This window comes from Plectrocnemia conspersa, unplaced genomic scaffold (genome assembly GCF_051122295.1).
Source record: "Plectrocnemia conspersa isolate PC_06_02 unplaced genomic scaffold, ASM5112229v1 ptg000010l, whole genome shotgun sequence".
In the NCBI taxonomy this organism is placed as follows: domain Eukaryota; kingdom Metazoa; phylum Arthropoda; class Insecta; order Trichoptera; family Polycentropodidae; genus Plectrocnemia; species Plectrocnemia conspersa.
The window spans coordinates 26,554,817-26,579,614 of NW_028277174.1; the positions used below are offsets into that span (position 1 = coordinate 26,554,817).

The window sequence follows — 24,798 nt, forward strand, 5'->3', positions numbered from 1 at the left end:
ATAAATATTTTATTGTATATTTTGTATATATGATATGAGTTACGTCTTTATTACATTTTTTTATATTCGCGATTTTGAAACAAGATGATATTTACAAGATCTATTTTTAAAACAACTTTAATTTCTCCGATATATCGTAATAAAAAAATATCGTTCATTTTTGTGATATTATAATATATAAGGATATTATAAACACGTAAAAAATATAGTAGCTAGAAATTTAGTTTGAACAGACATTTTTTTACATAACAAATAATTTACAGCATTAAATATCTGATTATCTATCAACGAATTATATTTAATCCTTCTGATTGGTATTAGCTTGTTTCCGTTAAATTCATTAATAAAATCAATTTTTATAGAATATTTTTGTTATATTCGAAGCAATCTTTATTTGGATTTGCAGTTAATTTATATCTTGAAATATTTCGGGAATTTTACAAATATAGCTAAACTGTAAAAAAAATTCTACGAATTTATGATGTTAAGTCTTAAACTATTTTTTAAGTTGACATATTTATTTTTGTGTTTACAAATTTATCTAAAATAACCAATATTATTTTGTTTAATTCCTCTTATCTAAAATCTACTTCAAAGTTAATTAATCAAATGCTTTAATGTGTTTAGAATCGGTCTTACAACTTACAATTTTCATTTCAAATAAATTTATTTTAACATCTTAAACTAGCGTTTTAAATTCAAGGACCTGTTTAAGAACTTCACAAATTTATTGACTAATCCTAGTGCCAAACATCAGAAAATATTATTGTAACAAATAAAGTGTAGTTTATGAATTTTATAAATTGCTAAAATAAACTATATTAAATTTAGTATTAACGAGCTTTCCCTTGTATAAATTTGATGATAAATGCGATGTTTTTAATATATTTAACGTAGAACCGATAAAAAATGATAGCCGACAGCGTTGTTATTTTTACTTTTATTTTATTTTATTATTGGAATATTAAAATTGAAAGATACATATTAGTATATGATTGGAATTGCTGGTGAAATATAATTAAATTTTTCGGTTAAGTAACTATTTATGTGTTCATCTTCAGGAGGACAGACCTTCTCGATGGCGCTGGAGCAAGTAAGGGGCGTGAGGAATATAATTTTTATACAGTGCGGGGGCGGGCGATGGGCGGCTGGGGTATAAAAGCTCTCGCTCTGGGCAAGGGCGGACACTCTTGTCGACGACGCTCAACACGTCCTAGCAAAAGCGCTCCGTACGAATTCCTGTTGCTTCTGAAGCCAACCACGTAAGTCTCTTTCGTTATTTTTTTTACTGAATTTTCCCTACAGGAAATATCCTTCAATTTATTAAGATTTATCTTAATTTTTGAAAAGTAGTTGAATAACTAAATATTTTAGAAAATAAATATAAATAATATTTACACCAAAATATTATATTATTAAAAAAAATATTAATTTTCCATATTAGTAGAATAAAATATATAAAAATTATGCCCCAAATACGCTCTAAAATTATTTATAAAAAAGCTAGAACTTTCCGTTGTATTATGGGCAATAAAATTTAGGTATAATGTAATGAGTAGAGATTCTTCTCAATCATTCCCAAAAAAAATCATCGTAAACTCTCACATTTCAAGTTTATTATGTTAAAAATACATAAAGACAAAGAGTACTTCCTATTAGTCTTATATAAGTCCCTCGAGTCCAGTTTATATTTTTATTTTTACACTTTACTGCGTACCAAAAAAGCTGAGCTGTTGACAAAAAGCATTAACTTTTTTGATGTGCGTAAATAAGCAGATTTATATGATAGAATCATTTTTTAATTTTACGTGCTTTTTATATATATAATATATAAAACGAGTCTTAAATTATTTTTGCTATATATACGTAGATTGAACTAGATTCTAATAAATTTTAATAATTCTTAAAATTATTTTAATCTTAAGATTTATAGATTTTATATCATTACATATTGATAAACTTTTAAATAGACAGTAATATTTTTCATTTATATATATATATATATGTTATAACTTATATAAACCCGAAAACAATTTATATTATTACTGAATTGATCCGATTATGTAGATTTAAATCTTTTTGGATAGATTACAGAACAAAACGGGTAAAAAGCTTGTCTGTTTTCTAAATAATCGCATACATAAAAACATAAGAGAAGCTTTCTTTTTATATACATATATGTAAAATAGGCGAAGCAATTATGATAATATTTATTTAATAAAAAATAAATTTATTAATTACACAATATTTTTGGTAACAATACAATTTATCTAGTACATATACATATAATATATATTTCCAATTTTATGCAAATATTTAATACTGAATTAAAATAATTACTGCAATTTATTATAAATTTTGATATATTCAAGAAAAATATATTAAAAATATATTAAGCGTATCTGTTCAGTAAATTGTAAGATAACATGGAAATAAAGTGATGCTTGTTAATATAATAGGCAATCGATATTTATTAAAAAAAAATTAATAAACAATATTTTCGGGAAATTCTATATACGTTTTAACATTACATAAATACGCGTTTTATCTCTTTCTCGATGTTTCTTTATTTACTACACCGTATTTATTTACATATTGATATATAATACTTGATACCCTCATGCTTTTATTATATTTTATTATTCAACGAATGTGATTTTTAAGATATAATAGTCTGTATAAACGCAAAATGTATTATACTTTTTAAATTCTGTATTGCTTAAAAAATAATCGGATTCCACAAGTAAAGAAGTGTAGCTAGCTATAAATCTTCTCAGAAAATTTACAGTGTAGTGGAGAAAAACGCGTAAAATCAAACAATCCAGATTTGATATAATCGCATATTAACATATTTATATAACATGTAAATTAAATTACATGTTATATTAAATATAACTATATTTATATAACATGTAAATTAAATTTATATTTTTTCTAGCTTATGCATTTAAATACATGCATTTTAATCACTTTCAATTGTAGATTTTATTATACAGTTATTTTTTTTTTAATTAATACAACCCTTAGTCCATGAACAAAATAACTGTTTAACTTGAAATAGCTATTTATTTGTAAACCATTAATATAAAATCATGCTTATTACGTTCAATTAAATAGTATGGTATACTAAAATAGGAGTATATTTTCATATATATTTTTCTTTAAATCCTCGCCATTTAATCAACAATTTAATATACATTTCGCAGTGTAGTATATGTATCATATAAAGGATACGCACACAATATAAGGATCGAAAATGATTATTTATAAGACATCTTGTAATTTTTCCCTTGGCAAATCTCGACGGACAAATATTAGCATTGCGTGGATGGAGAAGAATGGAAATAAAACGTGACCAATGTTCGCTCATCTCCAAAGAGCTGTGTTTCAGAAAAAAGGCAGTATTAATTTATAAAAAAAATCATAACTTAAAATCAGAAGCCCGTCTCTGAAACAGACATTGTTTTTTCCTTCCGGCCGAGTTATCTTATTAACAATTTCATAATTAATTAAATTAAAGTCGAAGGTAAACTTTATGACCGGATTGTATTTAGAAAGTTTTTCTATAAACTTTTTTCATATCTTGATCAGATTGTATAATAAAGATAATAAATAATACATAAAAAATACAAAACCTATGCATAGCGCCAAACCTACTCCTTGTGATAATATAATTATAAATTCAGCGTTTATTTATTACTTAATATTTAAGAAGCTTAAAAGTTTCAACGTAAAAAGGAAAAACTTAGATTAAAAAAAGGCATTGCAATGATCGTTTAAACTTTATTAAAATAAAAATATTCACAAACAAAGTTAATAACGAGAAGTTTGCAAAAAAAATTTTTTTTTTAATATTAGGTGTAATATATTTAATTTCAATGGCGTTAAATACATACATTATAAACCTTATTAAATCCAATAGCTTAGGTATAAACTTTTTTTATAAATTAAGTTTTAATAGTTTATTGGCACCTTTATAGTATACTTTAATATAATAAGATTGCTCTCTTTTATGTTTTTTTATTTAAAGTTTTAAAATTGTACATCGTATTGATTGACAAAAGAAGTAAAATCCATTGTATTTTTTAATGGCACGACTTATACTTATTTTTATCATAAATTTTCTATTACTAATACTTAATATTACATTTATATTTTATACGGTATTTAAAAGTCGAACTTGCCAGATTAAGATCATCTATACTTATACCGGACCAGCTCCTCGTAGCTAACATTAAATAAGTCAATGTGTAATGCCAGTGTATTAACAATACGGATGGCGACAGTCACAAGCGAGTCGGCTAGTGTGAACATCCTGGTTCTGACGACAGTAGTAGAGGACGTGATTCTCAAAAGACGTTCCGGAACGTCAGCACTATTCAGTAGTTTGAAAAAATGTTAAGTAACATATAACTTTCTGCAAATCGTATCTCAAATATATTCTCACCGTTTTGGTGACAAGATTAGTAACAGTAGAACGGGCAGGGCGAAATCTATACTGTTGGATTAACAAAGCGTATCTATGGATAATTAATTTAAATAATTAAGCATGATTTAAAATCGTCATTTGTGTTTTTACAGAAAATTTTCTGGTTCATTCACAAAATAAAATCATACAAACTTAAATAGAAAGCATTTTTTATTTAATTATTTGTCAAAAAAAATGTTTTTTAGAATCCAGGAGTCTTTGGGGTCGAGCCGTACCCCTGTTCGGATAGCATGTATATTTTCTTCCTTTCATCCGCTAAGAGTTAAAAACTCAAGAGCTTTTACTACATTATATTTTGAGCTTGTATGTTATTTAAATATAAATTTATTGTGTACAGTAAGGTATTTTTATCAGGACTATATTATATTTTTACTCAAAAAATAACTCATGTGAATCTTATCTTTTTTAAGCGGGGAAGTGTAAAAAACAGGATTACCATAGGCGATTCGTTAAGCTGTGAAGTGTATTTTTTTAATAACTTTCACTGACATTTCGGTAATAAATTTTGATAAACTTGACTGAAATATGATGTGTTAAACCGATTGTATTAAATCTAACATAAGTACGAAACAAAAACGATCTATATTGAAGCATGCTTGGACTTTATAAGGAACTGGACCAAAATCTATAAGTAATATGCATTTGCTTATCAGGCGCGTACCGTGACATACTTTTCCCTTCGCTCGCTCGCGTGTTAAGTGACGAGAGTGAGTGAGAGATAAGGGCGTGTGGAACGATTGTAGCACACGCCTTTATCTCTCACTCATTCTCGTCACTTAACACGCGAGCAAGCGAAAGGGAAAGTTTCTCACTATACGCGCCTGCTGCTTGTATTAAATTATACGCGCTTTACTAAAATAAATCAATATTTATATTGTAAAAAACTGAGAATATTTTTTTTGGATCAGATTTTATCTAAATTACTAGTTTTTCACAATAGAAAATACAAAACGTAGTATTTTATTCACAGATAGACAGATTTTCATGAATAATATCTAAACGTGAATATTCGATATCCAGCAATTTTGCTCCATAATTTGATGGTGTCACTTTTTAACTAATCCAATTTTATTCTACACTTTTCATGCTATGTATTACTCTATACCAGCGTTTCCTAAGTTGTGAATCGCAAGTCTAGTTTTATTGAGTTGCAAAAAATTACAGCACAATTTTGTTTCTGTATGAATTCATCAAATTCGATATATTAATATTACTTTGACGAAAATATCTGATCCGATGTTTTCTTCATGAAGAAAGAATTGGATCTTATAAAAGCTTTTAAGTATTTACTTTAGGAGCAAATACCATTTTCTTCGAACAATTTTTTATATTGTATAATACATCAATATTAACCCTTTCAGCGCGGCTGATATTTTTGCGCACCATTTCGAAATTTGTTGTTATGTAGGGAGCATGCCATATTTTTAAAAACATGATGGTTTTATAAATTCAAGTGATTTATAGCTTTAAATTATTTTAAATAACCATATTATTAAACTTAAATGTTTATAGCACCCAATGAGTACTAGCGATTTTCTTGATGACATCTATAGAAGCCATCCGCGGTGAAAGGGTTAAGGCAGTAATCACAAAAGCTGCAACCTTAGGTTTAAAATATGGATCAATCAGTATTATTTAGACATTTAAAAACATTAAATAATTAATAAGTAAAAAAATGTTTTCACGAGGCGAATAAACGTTGTTTTAAATATATTTTTTACAAAAATATATTTAAAACAACGTTTATTTCATAAAATAACATTTTATTATTAAATATTTCATTTTATTATTAAATATATAAAATAAGATAATTTTTGATTTTTGCGGCAACGTCACAAGCCGTATTTTTAATCATAAAAAATTGATCTTGTATATATATCTCAATTAAGATTGTTTGCTAGTCGGATCTGAAATGCATTTTACAAAATGGCTGCTATTGAAAAATATAAAAAATTCTATAAAAAAAAGGTAGAGATCAAATTGTTTTATAATATAAATTGAAATAAAATATAGTTTTAAGTATTTACAAAAACTTGTGACAGCGATAACTGGAGTAATTTTAATTGGATTCTCCTAAAACTTTTCTGAAAAATGGAGAACTATAAAATCTAGCTAATTCTTGCAGCCTCTGGTCTGCTTTTGCTATAATATGTATGGGATATAACGATTTTTGTGACAACTGTAACTACCGTAGTTTAAATTAGATTCCCCAAAAACTTTTCTATAAAATGGACATTGTAAGTTTGATACCCAGCACAATCTGCATTTTTTCAAAATAGCGGCCATTTAAAAAATAAGCAAAAAAATATTGGTCCGTAAAAATTGATTCTAGAGAAAAAGTAAAACAATTTTAATTAAATAAAATTGTTTGCCGCTATTTTGTTAAAAAATTGCGACCATAATAAATGATATTAGAGAAAAAAATGTAAAAATAGTAAAAAAATATTTCAATAGAAATATTTTTTGTAAATAAAATATAATTTTAATTGATCACGTTGCTCAGGATCACGTATCAACAAATTTAGTCTGATCCACTATATTGTTTCAAAATGTCAGCCATTTCAAAAAGCTAAAAATCTTGTTAAAAAAATTAAAGATGACAATATGTCTTATAACATATTTAAAAGTAAAAAAATCAGTAGATTTGGAAATTAAAGAAATAAAAATTAACAGTCCGTAAAAAGTTTTTATATAATATAATTAATTCTTGCGGCCCCTTTTTGTCATCTATATGAAATATAACGGTTTTTAGGTTAACGATAACTGCCGTAATTTTAATTGCATTTCCTAAATATTTAATGAAAATTTGATCTTGTTTTATTTTACTAAGTTTATTAGCCAGTCTTATCCGACATTTTGTTTAAGCATAGCAATTATTAAAAAAAAATGACAACACCGTTAATATATATATATATATATATATATATATATATATATATATATATATATATATATATATATATATATATATATATATATATATATATATATATATATATATATATATATATATATATATATATATATATATATATTTTATTATATGAAACATATTAATTATATTTTCATAGATTTTTTTGTAAACATTATTACCAGGTCTGCTGAGATATACTTATATTATACTATATTTCTGATAGGTGCTAGTAAAAATATATGATGCATTAAAATAGTTGACAGTTGCGAAACATCCATTTCCTGTTCAAACCCAAACCTATCCTAATGAAAGTACTAAAACCAATTATAGTTTTAGAACTTGCATTAGTTCAAGTCTAAAATACTAAACAAACTCAACTCTCAGATGAAAATAAGTGGAAGAATAAGTACAGACAGACATCGCATCTCACATATTACTCCATAGTCTGCATTTCAATATTACACTATGTTTTAAAAATATGATAGCTATTCTCACCAATATTACTATTGACTTCTAATATAAGAGGGCTGATAAAAGAATATTCAAACCGAATTTTGGTCAATAGGAGAGCGCAAAAACAATTATCACTTCTCAGAAGGCAAAAATTCACGTCAAAAGTAATAAAATCGTGTCGGCGCCGTCGCAGTGGGAACGCTCGGCAACGAGCGTTCCCACTGTGACGGCGACGGCATGATTTTATTGCTTTTGACGTGGATTTTTGCCTTCTGAGAAGTGATAATTGTTTTTTGCGCTCTCCTATTGGTCAAAATTCGGTTTATGTGCTTCATTCGACTCTCACTCATAATATTGTTATAAAAAGTTTTTCAAAAACGCTTTCACCGCGATGGCACAATTTTATTGCTTTTGACCTGGACTAGAAATTCACCATATGGCAACACTGAGCAGCAAATAAAACACGACTCATTATTAAGTAAATATTTTTAATGCCTAATTAAAATATTTCGCATAAAATATGATTTCAGAAAATATGTCGCAACGGTGGTTAATTTCATATTTATTTGTAACATAGAAAGGGTTAACTTGTACCTATTATTATTTATTCAAAAAATTATATTATAATGTTAAAAAATATGTAATATACCATTTTAGTCATGAGGCCCGGAATCATTGTTTTCACAGGGTTCGGGTTCGCTCTCGGCGGCCCTGACAGTTTTCTAAAACAACTTCTTTATATGCCCCGTTAGTAACTATGTTTTATAATATATGTATTAACTGAACTATATTAGATAAGAAGAATACAAAAATTTACCACATTCTAAAGTGAATAAAAAAATCTTAGTAGGTATATAGACCGTTATGGACCAAATTGCATTCATCATAATTGCAACAATGCGACCCTTTTAAAGCCTTTTATTATATTTTCTTGTCCTATTTACATAGTAGTGATATTATCTTACATATATTTTATGACTTTAATTGGCCTAAACTTGGCATAAAATGACCCCCAAATGCATCGCATTTTATACGCACACATTTTAAAAAGCCGTAGCCAAATAAAATTCATATTAAAAAATATTTGGTACCGCTGATGCTTCTAACCAGGCGATTGATTCTATTATTCTTATTTTTTTTACTAATATTTTCCTTTGTCGTTACACAAACATAATGAACTTCGACAAGAGTTGCGTTGCGAAACAGTTCACGTTCCGTCGGGTGGACACTTACAGAAAATTCGTTTAATTACTGGAAGATTCCTAAGGAAAAAGTCTTTTGTCGACGGCAAAGAAGGTTGCAAAACAACGTTGCGTGTGTTTTTTCTCGGCCCTCTTACTTAATTAACTCTCTCGTTGTATTGTATTGAAATTTTTCATCGCCGAATCGACCCTTTGCGGTCGGTTACAACACGGATGATTTGTTCGTTTGTGAGCCTTTCGTTTTTGCTCGTTATTCAATATTTAACTATTTCGGGGCGCTCTTCTTTGCCGACGGGTAAATATTTATTTTCACTTGGTGTTCTGCAGCGGTTCGTCACCGGAGAGCTTTTTGCTTCTATATCCTAAATGGAAAAATCTTTTTTCCCTCATAGCCCACTCGAGTTTGAGTGGGAATTGAATTTTACCACGGCGAAATGAATAATGAAACAACTGTTTGTGGATGATATATTATTTACGCTACATTTCCTATAATAGTTTAAACTGAAAAGTTGAGCTCCCCTTTCGCTTGAATAGCTATTCGACAACCTAATCTAACTTTGCACTAAATTTTTCTTTAGCAAAGAAACACTGTGTGACGCTAGGAGTAATCTCAAACTTTTCATAGAACTTTCGATTAAAAAATATCATTTACATATTTTGCTTGAATATAATTATTAAGTGCGACTTTTCCAATTATTCGCTCAATTTATCTCTGTTATTTGCCTAATTTATTTATTAGTTATTAGTGGATAGATTTTTAATTAATAAAACAAGAGATGAAATTAAAAAATATTATTTTTACTACACGTAATTTTATACTGATGGACTTTTATCATAAAAGCAATTTAATTTTATGAGCACGTTTCGCGTATGTCTCGAGAATTCTCGGTTGTTATCTTTAGACGTGTTCAATGTCAAACCTTGTAAGATGTCATAAATATATTAGAAAAAACTGGGAAAATACCCAATTCGATTATAAGGTTATGCGTTTAAATCAGCAATATTATATTTACTAATAACTAGTATCGCAATAGTTACAAAAAACAATAAAATCGACAAGTTTTATATGATATATTTTTTATACAACATTATTAAATATAATATATCAATAAAATATCTTCAAAAAAGTATTTATTAAAAACATAGAAAATTTACAATATGCTGAATCAATCTGAAAAAAAATTGAAATAAATCTGATTTTTTCCAAATTTATCATGTATTCGATTGTAGGTTAGGTTCTGTATCTAAAATAAAAGCAAGATTAAGTAATCGTTCAGTGGCCATTTTATGTTTATTTTATTTAGTTTTGTACTAGTTTTAATTTATACTCTTATGTATTTGTAAGTACATAAATATATACGACTAAGACCTATGTACGACGCTTAGCACCAAGAGCGCGCGGTCAGAATCGGCGCTATCTTTTCCGACTACTTAAAAATATTAAATAGTTTAAATATAATTTTTTTTTTAGTTATAAAGGCAATGGATGAAATAATAATAAGCAATAAATAAATAATGTAGATCAATATTTTTTTATCATTGGAAATCTTTGAAAGTATTACATATTTAATTTAATGCATATTAATTTGGATGATATTTTAAAATTTATCATTACAGTTGAATCAATCTTATATAAATAAATATTCATGAAAATTTGAAAGCTTACTTTCGAAGTGTAGGAACAAGATTTGTTAAATTATGTGTCAATACATATTTTAAATTATATTCTAAGGTACTTATTATTTTGTAAAAGTACATGAATTTTTAATCAGTACATTAAATCGTAATACATAATTTGACAACTGTGAATATTATTATACGATGAAGCTATAATCAAACAATATAATATTCTATTCTATTCACGATTACGTTTTTTTCAATCAACAATTATTTAAATAGTGTCAGCAATCGAATTTTGTTAATTTGTGACTTGTTACTGTAACGTATCATATTATTATTATTAAACTGTTACTGTACCAAATTTATTTACTTACCATGCTTTATTTTGTAAAAAGAAAATTTGTTAGAGTTAGTGAATTATTCAGTTCTATCTCACTTTGCAAATTTGTCAGTTAAAACAAATTAATTAACATATCTGTCTGTGAACATTCGTGTGTTCAATATCCAAGTTCAAATACAATTCTTAAAGACAACACCGCAAATCTAATTAAGACAGTTTTCAAAGAACGAGCATGAGTTGTAATCTACATATCTTATATGTAACGCGTCTTTCGTACACACTTCTTATCTTCTTAACTCTAGCGACCTTTTGCTATAACATTTGACTCAAACGTAAAGAAAACACACTTGCCTTTTCGCCTTGTTTGCATAATTGAGTTACATGATGAATCCAAAAGCGAACACATCATCAAAATTCGACACCTTGTTTGAATATTGAGCGATCTTTATATATCACATACATATGTACATATAATTATAGAAACCCATAAAAAGGGTTGATTACAAGTAATGTGATCCACAATTTAGATTTTTTATGTGCAAAATGTTAAACGTATTCGTTTCATGTAACAAAAACAGAATTCAGTAATGACAATGGTACTCCGTTTTTTGCACTGCTGCTGTGTAAATATCTGTATTATTACAACCCGAAATGAAAATAATTAATTTAGATGCCAAGTAACGTTTTATGGTTTCGCATGAATGTGAAATTATTGTTAATAAATATTAGATTATTCACTGTATTTCACAAATGCTATTAAATCAATAGATTGAGTGATGCATCATTCTTTGTATTGTAGAAAATAACAGACTAATTTTAAATGGAGGCATAAAAATAAATTATTATTATATTTATATATGTATATTCCTCTCAGAAATGTCTTTTCGTCTTTTATTTTATTAAATAAATAGACTATATAAATATATAATCTAAATTGTATTAAAAATACTCTCCGCCAAATTTTCAATGTATATAATGGCATTAAATTATGTTGAAGTCAAATATTATATTTTTTAAAGATTTTTAATTTTACTACTGAACCATTTTTTAATTTTATATTTTGTGCAAAAAATAAAATGATCACATTTAGACATTTCAAGTTTATTGATTAGTTCATACATATCTATTTATGATTTGATTGATATTTTTTATAAAATTTTCCGTGGGTTATATAGACATATTTTTTGTGCTATTCAATGTTTTTTTAACGTTGTATAATAAACATTTATAACAAATAATCTATTATACTTTAATAACAACAGTTGTATAATCAATACATTAACAACAACATACGACTACAGTTAAAAAATTTTTATATAAATTTAAAGATGCATTTTTCTATATAAACTTAACGAATGTCAATAAACTTAATTTATAAAAATAGATCGCGTCACAGAAAAAAAGTATTTTTTTAGACTTATTTATAAACATGTGATAAAAATGTTGTTAGGCTCTTGTTATATACATACATATACATATGTACGTATTAGTGACCTTTAAATCAAGGGACTAGGTATGGAAAAAAATATATATAAATATAATTTCAGTGATGAAATTTATATTAACATTAATTTTTTTATGTATCATATTTCTCTGTTTCAACCATACATTTATTTATTTTAAATATTTCTTTGTAACCTGACAGATCCAATGCGTTACAACGGGGTACGTCAATCAGACATAAAGAAAAAATGTGAAAAAATATTGGAACAACCATTTAAAAAAAAAACAATAACATATTTAATTAACTGATGTATATGAAACTGATGTGAATTTTTCAAAATCATTTATTTCTATCGCTTTTTTAAAGAAATTTCTTAATTAATGTATCGAATAAATTTGTCTCTAAAATATTTATTAAAGTGTGTAATTTCAGTAAAATAATATTGGAACACATTTTCTCCGGTAAATATTTATATATTTTTACCAGTGAAAATATAATTTATCTGGTAGGTGTAATATATACATTTACATATTGATCATTATGTATTTACATATGTTATAGTGAATGTGTATTTTTCAGTGAAGTACAAACACATTTAATATTTATTAACGAAAATATAATTTAATAGTGAAAATATATGCTGCTCTTATATGTCTATAAAATTCAATTTGACAGTTGCGAAACGTCCATTTTCTGTTCAAACCAAAAGTTCTAAAACAAATTATTTTTTAAGTCAAGTCTAAAATACAAATTAAGCCAACGCATCTCTTAGGAGAAAATACGCTGAATAAGAAGTACAGTTAGGCGTTACATCTCGTATATTGCTTCATAGATTTTTTTTCAAAGTATATTCAAATACTTCTGATATAAGAGCATTGGTTAAAGTGTTTTCAAACCGAATTTTGGTCAATAGGAGAGCGCAAAAACAATTATCACTTCTCAGAAGTCAAAAATTCACGTCAAAAGCAATAAAATCGTGTCGTCGCCGTCGCAGTGGGAACGCTCGGTAACGAGCGTTCCCACTGCGACGGCGACGGCAGGATTTTATTGCTTTTGACGTGGATTTTTGACTTCTGAGACATGATAATTGTTTTTTGCGTTCTCCTATTGGTCAAAATTTGGTTTAGATATGCTTTTCTATTAGTTTCTCACTTATTGTACGTCGTAATGTTGTTATAAACTGTCTTAATATGAACGCTACATGACCGAGCGTTCCCATTGCGACGACGACGGCACGATTTTATTGCTTTTGACGTGAATTTTTGACTTCTGAGAAGTGATAATTGTTTTTTGCGTTCTCCTATTAGGAAAAATTCGGTTTAGATATGCTTTATTTGATTCTCACTTATTTTAAGCATTAATATTATTTAAAAAAATACAAGGCCAAGCTTTTTTTTATATAAAAATAAGTTAAAATTGTGCTTTGAATAACTAGAAAGCAATATATGTAAATAAATAGCAGAGCAGAGAAATATTTGATTAATTGTTTTAGATTTGTTTTAATTTAATAATAATAATACAATATAACGTAAAAATATAGTAGATATGTATTTATATAGTATACGACTTAATTTTATAAAATACAATACAAGTTCGAGTAGCTTATAAATATTTTTGAAAAAAAAAAACATTACTAAATTTAATATGTATTAAAAATAAATTATATTTCTATGGGTAATAAATATACTTTAAGATAATCTAACGTCTCGATTGTTATCTTTGGATATGTTATCATCGTGATCTAGGTGTCAAAAGATATCGCCAATGCTATAAAACGTTTCGTTAAACAGCACGTCAACATCGAGGCAACAAACTCCTCAATGTAGACAACTTGAAAAGACTCGAACTAGTCTAGTTATCATTAATGCAACTCAGTTTTTGTCCCAAAGCATATTGCTCATATTATGCATCTCATTATTCTAGATTAATATCTTTGAATTATTTCGATGTTTAATTTTTTAACTACAGCAACAATTTTAATTCCTTACGTTTAACACTATTTTATTGTCCTCTTCCTCGTATAACTATACACATTCATTGGTATATTCCTTAAATGCTGTAGCTTTATTGAGATTTAGTCTTGCCTTAAATATAAAATATTTATTATGTGTCAAATTGATGTAAATATAACGCTTTCAACTGCGCCATTACATAAACAGTGATCAGCAATTCTCGGATGTTACTTCAATTTATCAAAATATATTTTGTCATTTTTATATCTTATTTAACCGTTCTCTTACTGAGATCTTGTTGAAGCATATATTGTATTATTTAAATGTTGTAACTTTATCGATTTTTAGTCCTGCCTTATATATCAATGTTTCAAATCAATGGAATTAGAACGATTCTACATGTGTCATTCTCAAACCAGAAAGATGTCAAAATATATATATAGCTTTCCCATCATCTCAGATCTTGATAAAGCGTTTTGTTTGTCCTGAACCATGGAGTTATTTTATCTCATTGTTTTTAATTATTATCTTTGGATTATCTCAATGTTAGAATTTTTCTGTACCCATGATATGAATTTCTGACTATTAAACAATATTTTATTGTATAACTATATATGTGTATATGTGTGACAAATCGATTGGATTAAACGATTTATAACTTTTTATGACTTAAAAGATCAATAATCATATTTCTAATATTTGTTATTCATTAAATGTCTTTTCAGTTAGATTTAAAAGAATGCATATCAAACTTTTTGATTATTTTTTTTTTATTTCACCTCTTATTTGAATTACATATTTTTATTTTTAAGTGATTTTTCATTGACTCTAATGCTCTTTTATTTAATTAATTTTTAATTTTTCTTGAGCTCGCTTTGTAGTGAAAATATTAGCAGTCTGCATAAATACAAAGTTGCTCATATAACGCTGCCTTCGTAATATTAATTTCTACTGCTAGTTGCCGTAAAAGTATTTTATAAAAATATATATGAAACACAAGTAAATACAGCGGTGCAGTATTTTTCTGTATGTTGCTCTAAAAAAAGTAAATTTATGATCAGGATTAAATCAAATTAACTGTTTATTTTACAGTATTGTCTTTAATTTATTGATAATACAGCAAAATAAATTATATGCAGATTTTAATTATTGAGTTATTTAGATGAAAAATATTCCAGTCAATTTTTTTACTCATGCTTATATGTATTGTTATATATATATATATATATGTACATGTTTGCTTTATTCGATTATATTATACTCACGTTTTCTATGTATATGTTTAATTATATACACACACACACATGCAATCTGTCTTATACATTATCAGAAAATCAGACAAAAGTTTCCATTTCCAAAATGTCAACCTCATAATCTTCGGATTTCCTATCTACTCTGATAAAAAAAAATCAAGAAATTATTCCACGTACTTCGCCAGTGTTGTTTCTCGCGAGAAAGGTCGAAAAGTTGAGTTTCCATACACGTTCGTTTTGGTGAAATTTTTTCACGTTTTTCGTTATGACATTCCTCCGATTTTTAAGATGGGAAAAATAGGACAACCTGTTCCGCCATTGCTCCTAGATTGAATAAATTAACAAGAGATTGGCGGCGGATGAGCTGAGCGATGCCACCGGCTATTCCAAATGGATTATTTAACACCTTAACTGCATTAGGCGAGTAATTGCCGCCGAGATTCCATTTGTGGACCTAACGACGCGTCCGTGGAATTGGATTTTGATCTGAGTAACGCGTCTTTATAATGGAAACATGCTGCTAGAGTAGAAAAAATGTCAATTCACTCTCATAAAAGCTCTTTTTCAAGTTCGACCCTCAATACGTCTAAGAAAAATTCCATGAATGACTAATCCGTTATTTGTGCTTCTGAGTGAAAATCTAGTGGTTTAAAAAAACGTTCTTTTAAAGTCATTAGTGTTCATGTATGAAAATACGACGAGCAACATTATGGTTAATGTAAGAGCTTTAGTTGATTGACACCATTGAAAAAAGCTTTGAAAGCATAGTAAACTACTCAACTATAAAATTCAATCAAAATTTTAATTATTTATATTTTAAGAAAGCACTATGATGTTGTAGTTATATACTACTAACAATACAAATATTTGATAGCAAACTTGAAATCCCCTTGCATGCAAAAGTTAATTGCTGTTTTGTTAATCGGATTCGAACGCCAAAGCTTATCATCTTTGCAACGAAGCCTCAAAGTATCACGCGATACAAACTCGATTTCAGTTAAAAGTTAAGATTACCGGATTTACTGTCAGATCAGAATTGAAATTGTATCAATTAAACAAATACTATAAAAATATATATATTTGTACTTGTGATTTTTTCCTGATATAAAGAACAAGCGCAAATGTAAAGTTTCGTTTTTATATTACGATGATGCTGTGTTATAAATTATCTAAAAAATATAACTGTTTTAATTTTGATACATATTTTATTGATTTAAAGCAGAAAATTTAACACTATTTAACTATATGCTACAAAACTATATCTACTAAAGCGACTTAATTCCATATTTCTAATACATATGTTATGAAATGTAAATATGATATCTATAATATCTTATTATTTTCAATGTGACAGAGAAACATTATTATTAACATATTGATAACGATATGTAACATAGTGCAGTTATTTGTATTATTATTGATTAATAAATGTAAATTTAATGTATAATATATCCAGACAAAGTAATATAAAATTTATTCACATGCAATTTCAGCTCTGTGAATTCGCATAAAGCATAAAGCGAAGTTTAATCACAAAGTTTCTTAAATGAAAGGGATTAACTTGAAGTTTTCAATTTTTCCGACAAATTAAAGCTGAACGTGATAGTTAAAGAAAAACTTATTCGATCGTGAATCTAAAGATTTGTTTGCCATGGCTAATTGAATAGGTGAAAATTAAATTAGATGGCGTAACACACCTTAGGGTGAAAAGTCGTTTAATCCAATTTGCTTGCGGCGCAAAATTGCGTCAAAAAATAAACAAACATCGTATGCGAGATTACATCTGGCACACAGCATCTTGGCTTTGCGAGTTTGCCATGAAAGTAATCTCATAGTTTAAATATCCCCTTTGCCAACTTTTCATGAGATAGTTACGACTCAACAAGTTACAGAGGAAAGTTCGTTGTAATATATATTATATATAGCCGGTTTTAATCGCGAAATTGAATCAGTGATATTTGTTTTTTTTTTTATTTACATACATTTTTTAATATATGTATGTATCAAATCTGCTTTGCGTACGGTGTGCACAAATTTGTGCGTACGGTGTGCACAAATTTGTGCGTTTCAGAAACCTTCCGTTGCATCGGTGTGCACAAATTTGTGCGTTTCGTCATTTTAACTTCATACGAAAAAAAACCACGTAAACTGCGTATTTACTGTAACATATTTATTTAGGGATTTACCTACAGCTGTTACTAATATCATATTAACTAAAAATAGTGCAAAAAAGTAGAAATTCTAAATTCCAGAGGCTCAAAACTCGGGTAAAATAAATTCGTTTCAAGATGTATGTTTACATATATATATACAATTTTTTTCTATGGAATTATCTCACATATTATTTATTAGAAATAGTGAAATCACTCAATACCAAATTGCGAATCACATATCAATAATATATAAATATATTTAATTAATTTTTAACACTTAACGGTCGATTTACGCGGCGATATTCGCAAGACACCCAACCGTCCAATTTCGAACAAATGTAACGTTTCCGTTAGGCTAAGCGCACGCTGTTAAAAAAAATGTTAACGAAAAACCCCACCTTATCGGTTTGATTCGGGTAAAGATGGTAATTTTTTTAGAGATATGTTTCTTGAAATTCTTATCTACAAAATTACAAAAAACCCAAAATATTCAAAGGTAACCGCATAAAAAAAAGAAATGTTGAGCTAGACCTAATATCTAAGTACATATTATCAACCCGAAGCATTATAACAAAATAATCAGTGATTCTCAACTTTTAATTGCGTTAATTTATTTTACAACTTTTTGCATTATTATATTTTGTTAGGTTTACAATATATTTTTGTAATGCTTATTTATTTCGTACTCCTTCATTTATTGATACTATTTTCTAAGAAATAAATTACAGTAAATCAAATTCATATTTTTATAATATAAAATATAATGTTTTTTATTTATCATTATTTTTTGTTATATATATGTATGTAGAGGTATCGTGGGCATTTAAATGCAGATTCATCAATACCAAATGTGATATTTTATAATATTTAGACCTGAAATGATCCCGATCTGTTCAAATTAAATAAACTGTTCTCAACATGTTTTCGATTACCAACACATTGAATACCGGGCATTATTCCTAAAAATGGAGCGTGCGGCGGGGATTATTTGCAAAAATTAGGACTTTAATTTGTGTAACTATCCAAGCACATTGGTGGTTCGAGTCTTTATTGGATGCGAAGTATACAATATATATTTTAACACATTGCGTACCGCGTGGTAAAAATACAAAAAGTGGTAAATATATAATATTAAAGCAATAAAATGTTTAGAATCACTGATAATTTTTAATTATAATAAATATACTATATATAATAATAATAAATAAATTATAACAGAAATATAAAATAATAATACATAAACTATAAAAGATTACATTTAGCCATAGGCAAACGTTACGTTTGTTCGAAATTGGACAGTTGGGTGTCGTGCAAATATCGCTGCGTAACTTGACCGTCAAGTGTTAAAAATTTTGAATTGATTGTATAGGTCACAAAATTAGAAATTTTCGGTTTTTATTATATACAACAGTATTTTATCATCATTTTATTATTATCTTTATTGTTTTTATTCAAAAATATATATATTTGGTTATTCTAAACTAAAAATTATATTTTATTTTATTGGTACGCGATCCACAGTTTGACGTTTACTGATTTTATCATTGCGAATACAAATAAACGATCATCATAAATCTGTTTTTAAAATTTGACGTTAAAACGTTGACTAATTAAAGAGTTACGATGTTTTAAAAAAAATAAGTTTGTATCCTAATTTTCGCAAATAATCCCCGCCGCACGGCTCCATTTTTAGGAATAATGCCCAGTATTCAATGTGTTAAATACGACGTGTTTTAAGCGCATAGTTGCTTTGAGAATTTAATGAAAATTTTCTTCTGAGGAAACTCACTTTGATGGGTGCATTGAAACGTTAAATTATTTAGAAATGTTTGCTTTGCGATTTATTTATAATATTATAAAAATTTAATGTTTTTATAGATTATATTATCAGTAATTTGACAACTGCAGCAAAATAAGTAAATAATACATTCCTAAAAGAAAATTTAGAAAAAACAGTACCGAAAATATTTCAGTAAAATCATATCGAAATACATTTTCACTAGTAGATAGTGAAAATATATATTATCTGGCAGGTGCTAGTACAATTATTTTATTTAAACTTTACTATATGTAGTAATATTTATATATTTACATACTTATCATATATCTGGCGTATAAATTATACAGTGAATTTTTGGTAAAGTTATATTTTCACTAGTAAAATCCAAATACATTTTTACCAGTAGATATATATATATTTATAGTACGCTAGATATTATCGTGCATCATAATTGATTTATTAAATAAATATTAATGATACGAATAATATTTATTCTATTGAGATATTGCGAATCTGTCGATTTATTTATACATTTTTTATGCTCTATCCGTTTATTATTTAACTGATACGATACTAGAATTAAGAAATTGTGATTTGATTATAATCAACTATTAAAATTGCTTAAAATATATTTAAAACAAATTATGTGAAAAATAATGGCAATAAATGTATTTATAATACATAGGCAGTAAAACCCCAATTGCCACAATTAACCTGTTATAGCAATAAGAGCAACACTAATTAATTCAAAGCATATTATCCTTCGTTGTTAAACATTCAGGCAAAATTTAACTACTATTTAATTTATAAACAAAGCATTTAATATAAAAAGAACCTTTAAAAATTATTAACTGTTTAACAACTGACCACTTATTATAATTACTTACCGCTTAAAGTAACTACTGAGAGGGCAAACGAAAATACATACCCAAAAAATACAAACGAAAATTGTTAATTAAATATATAAAAAAAAAGAAAAAGATAAGATTCATATTATGATAATTAAATGTACTTAATTTAATGTTACATTAACCATACAACATTTTTCAAATATATACACAGTGTTTATTTGTAAAAATATACACTAATTTTAAATATAATATATAGATTTTACTGTAGTGTGTAATACACAAATGAAAATTATACATAATATTGAAATTAAATGATACGAACCGGACCAGCTCCTCGTATCTGACATTAAATAAATCAATGTGCAATACAAAAACCCAGATAAACAAATATTATTTTAAAAAAGCATCTCAAGAATCTTTTCTGATTTTTTCAATTAAAATAGAGTATTTGGTTATAGCTTTTATATAAATAATAAATTCATTAAAAAATAATCTTTTTGATACATATTTTTTTAAATCAAAGTGTAAATTTGCTAGCTCCACTTTTTAGTGAAAATTACTTAACAGTGTCATCTTGTACCTTTAATCGAAATACGTTCAGACTCTTTAAACTCTGAGGTTACGGGTTCCAACTCTAGCAGCGACACTCAAATTTTTATTTATAAAAAAATGTGCTCAAGTTAAAATAAACCGACCCCAGCTGCAGTGACGTCTATTGATTATAAATCGTATATAGCACATAATAATTTATAATTAATAATATAGATGTCACCGATTCCCAATATTTTCATTGTGTGCTATTGCTTTGCACACTTCTCCGATAAATTAATTTAATCCTGAAAGCTCGTCCCATTTTACGCTATACCGAAAAAGTGGATAGTTTTTTATTCGCCCGTTAAAATTAACGGACGTTTCTTCTGCACTTTTAATATCATCCAAGCTTTCGCAGTGTCGCAATTAGGTGCAAGAGATAAGAACAGTTCGCATAAACAGAGCGCGGTAAATATCCACGTGTTTACTGCGCCTCGTTAAAAGTTCCATCTCCAACACATCTCCACACGAACCACTTAAAGCTCCGTATAGCATCGAAGGTGTCGCCAGAGCCATCAACGAAACAATGTCCGCCGACAAAGCGATTCACAACGCGGAGCATATTGAATTCGATTCCTTTACGAGTTAATATTGGCCTTTGAAATAGTTTTGTACGTGGGAAGAAAAAACGTGCAAATACAAAGCGAGTATTGCGGTTTAAAAAGCTCACATAATCCGCTCAAACTGGTCTACGTGTACGCTTCACACAACGTATGGAAAAGTTTATTTTTATTATAGCAACGCACTTCCTCGGCAATAGAGAACTCCGGGCAATGAACGTTTCCCCCTCATTAACGACATTCGCTTTGTTTTTCCTGTCCTGGGTTGTTATAAAAACAGAGCTTAGACGAGGAGCCTTTGTACACATTTACACGTACGAAAATCACGTAAATTTCGCTTACCGCATCAAAATTTATGTTTACAAGTGTGAGCACTAAAAAAAGTGCAGCAAAAGGAAAATTTTTATATTTTTGAAACTCTAGAACGTAGTAGTTCTTAAAATAAAATTATGACAAACTGCATTACGTGCATTTGAAAGGAAATTCAATCTGATATTTTTTGCTGGAAATTTATTAAATTAAAAACTACTTGTGGAGTTTCTTACTATTATATTTGTTAAACAGTATCTATTGCAGTATTACTTTAAAAGGGATATGTGAAATTTCTCTGAGAGTCTTTTAATAAGATATAAATAGTAAATAGAATTTTAAAATATTTGTTATTTTCAACTATACAATATATTCAGTAAAATTATGAAATAGTAAACATACAGTTTGAGTAATAAGTACAGGTTCTCAAATACATAATTCTATGTTATTAAAAAAAACAATCATCATCATGCAACAATCAATCAGTATCAAGATTATTTATTTTAATTTTAAAATCAAATGTTTCAAACTTTAATTCGATACGTTGTTCCATTGTACCGAAAATACTTAGTAAAATAATCTAAATATTACTTCTTCTTATTCAACACCACTTATTGAGAAAGTCCACAACTGCATAATATTAGCTCGGAAATGTGAGCAATTTCTGGAATTTCGGCAATTACAATTTGTTTATTACTATTTTGTATGCTATTGCTTGTTAAATATATTATAGTAGCGCAGCATCTTAGATGGACGAGTGTATGGAACAGCGAGGGGAGTAAGGATGCTCCGTGAATAATACGACTGTACGGTCCTGTAGTTCTAGCGATTAAATGCTTTATTCATTTATTTATTCCATATTTATAGTTAAAATGTTTTGACATTATTAATGCGTTACACATATATTTAATGATAATTAATGTATCACACGTGTATACAAAGTCTGATAGAATTATTGTCACCGTTGCTTTCGATAATTTATATTATTTTACCTTTTTATTTTTTATATAATATATATATTTTAAAGTACGCTCGGGATAAGGATTCCTGTTTGTTATTGTGTGCGTGAACTGTGTTGCTCAAAACAATTTCGCTCAGAATATTAAATTTTTTTATTTTAAAAGAAAATAAATGTTTATTTAACATACATACATCTGTGCTAAGTTGGAAATTTCAACGGACAATTAAAAATATATTATATTATCGAAGAAACCAGACATTGATGTCATTAATTAAATATTTGCAAAATTCAAAATCTTTCACTAGTCAAAAAAATAATAAAGTCTTTAGCTATTCTTCAAAATCAAAAAGATATAAAATGGGGAAAGAAATTATTCGCAGATTGTGTAATGGCTTGACGACTTTATTAAATCATTAGAATTCATTGAATAAATTAAAAAATTATCATTGGCGCAACGATAAGAATAATAACTTTTTTAAGCCTTACAGAGAATAGTGTAAAAAAACCAACAACGTACGGATTAATGGAAAAATAATTAAAATATTTTAATCCACGGGAAAGAGAACGAATAACTTACAGTGTAAATTTGAAGCCTTGATATCAATTAACCCAGATATGCCCAAAAAATTTTGTTCTCTTAAAATTTCATTTATAAATAAAAAACAGTGGCACGAGTTTAGTAACCTACCCATGGGACAGTGGGCATATCTGGGTTTTAAACCAACACAAAATTATTTAAAATAAATCACTTTAATGACGAATACCAGCGTTGACAAATCAGCGACTGTCCTTAAAAGAGAAAGCGAGACAACGAAGTACACGATACATCGCGTCTCCCTCTCATATACATGTACACGCACACAATAACAAACTGGCATCCTTATCCCGAGCGTACTCTACGTATCTAGTATTTGTGAGGGTTGTAACAATTGCATTAAAAAATCATCATACAAGAATGGTTTGCTTCAACAGAACATTATAAATAGTCGCGGAAACTTTAACTTCACAAAAAAATCGTCATAAGCTTCGAAACTCACATAGAAAAAACACTGATAACCTCGCAATGAATAAACATTGTAATTACCGAACGGTCACCTAACGTAGGTTCACTAAAGATGTGATTTGGAGGTAGAGTTAGGTCTTAATTCTATTGGCTATTATATTCAAATTATCTTCCATTATTATTTTAATATGATACATTGCTTATTTTACTGTTAAAATAAAAAAAATAAACACAATTTTTCTCATTTCATTTAAGTAACAGCAGTGCTCCAAACATTCATAAAAGGCTATTCAATCAACTTATTTCTTAAAATCACATACTTTGATAGCACAAATTCATCCAATTTTAATTATTTTATATATATAGAGCTTTCTAAAAAATAAAATGTGAAACTGAAACTGAATTAGTGATAAATTGTTTTGCACAATTCTGAATGTTCATGGATATGGATTATATATGTACATATATTTACTATAATTATGCAAAGTTTAAGTCCTCTTGTACATACAATATTACTCTGAGCTTATCGATAATCGAGTTACGGTGCAGCGACATAAAACGTTGATGCACTTTTGAACGTAGGAGGTACTCGATAGTAGCTTTAAAGCTATCTACTAGCTTTATATTCACAGCGGTTATTGTCGGTTCTTCAACGGTAGACCAGAGCTTAATTATCTAATACGTGGCTATTATGAATAGTTAAATTTGCGATGTTAATAAAATATAAATAGTTAATTTAAACGAACAATAAACTTTTCTGCCGAAATTTCAGAAAATACTCATATTTTCTAGTTATTATTTTGCAGCTGCGGATTTTTTCAGTGGCTGGTACTGAATTTTTTATCGCTTTTAAATCAATGTTTGTCTGTTTAAAGTATTTTTTGCGCATATAGATCTTTGGCAGCAGGAATAAGTAAAATGAA

At 27.5% G+C, this 24,798-nt stretch overlaps 1 protein-coding gene across 1 annotated transcript in view; it reads left to right on the forward strand.

Annotated features, from left to right (window-relative positions):
- Positions 1–1,135: 1,135 nt before the first annotated feature.
- Positions 1,136–24,798, forward strand: part of Dh31 (diuretic hormone class 2) — a 72,982-nt gene continuing 49,319 nt past the window's right edge. The window contains exon 1 of the mRNA XM_088194804.1: positions 1,136–1,262. The gene's annotated coding sequence lies outside the window, so the exon portion shown is untranslated. The remainder of the gene's footprint in view (positions 1,263–24,798) is intronic.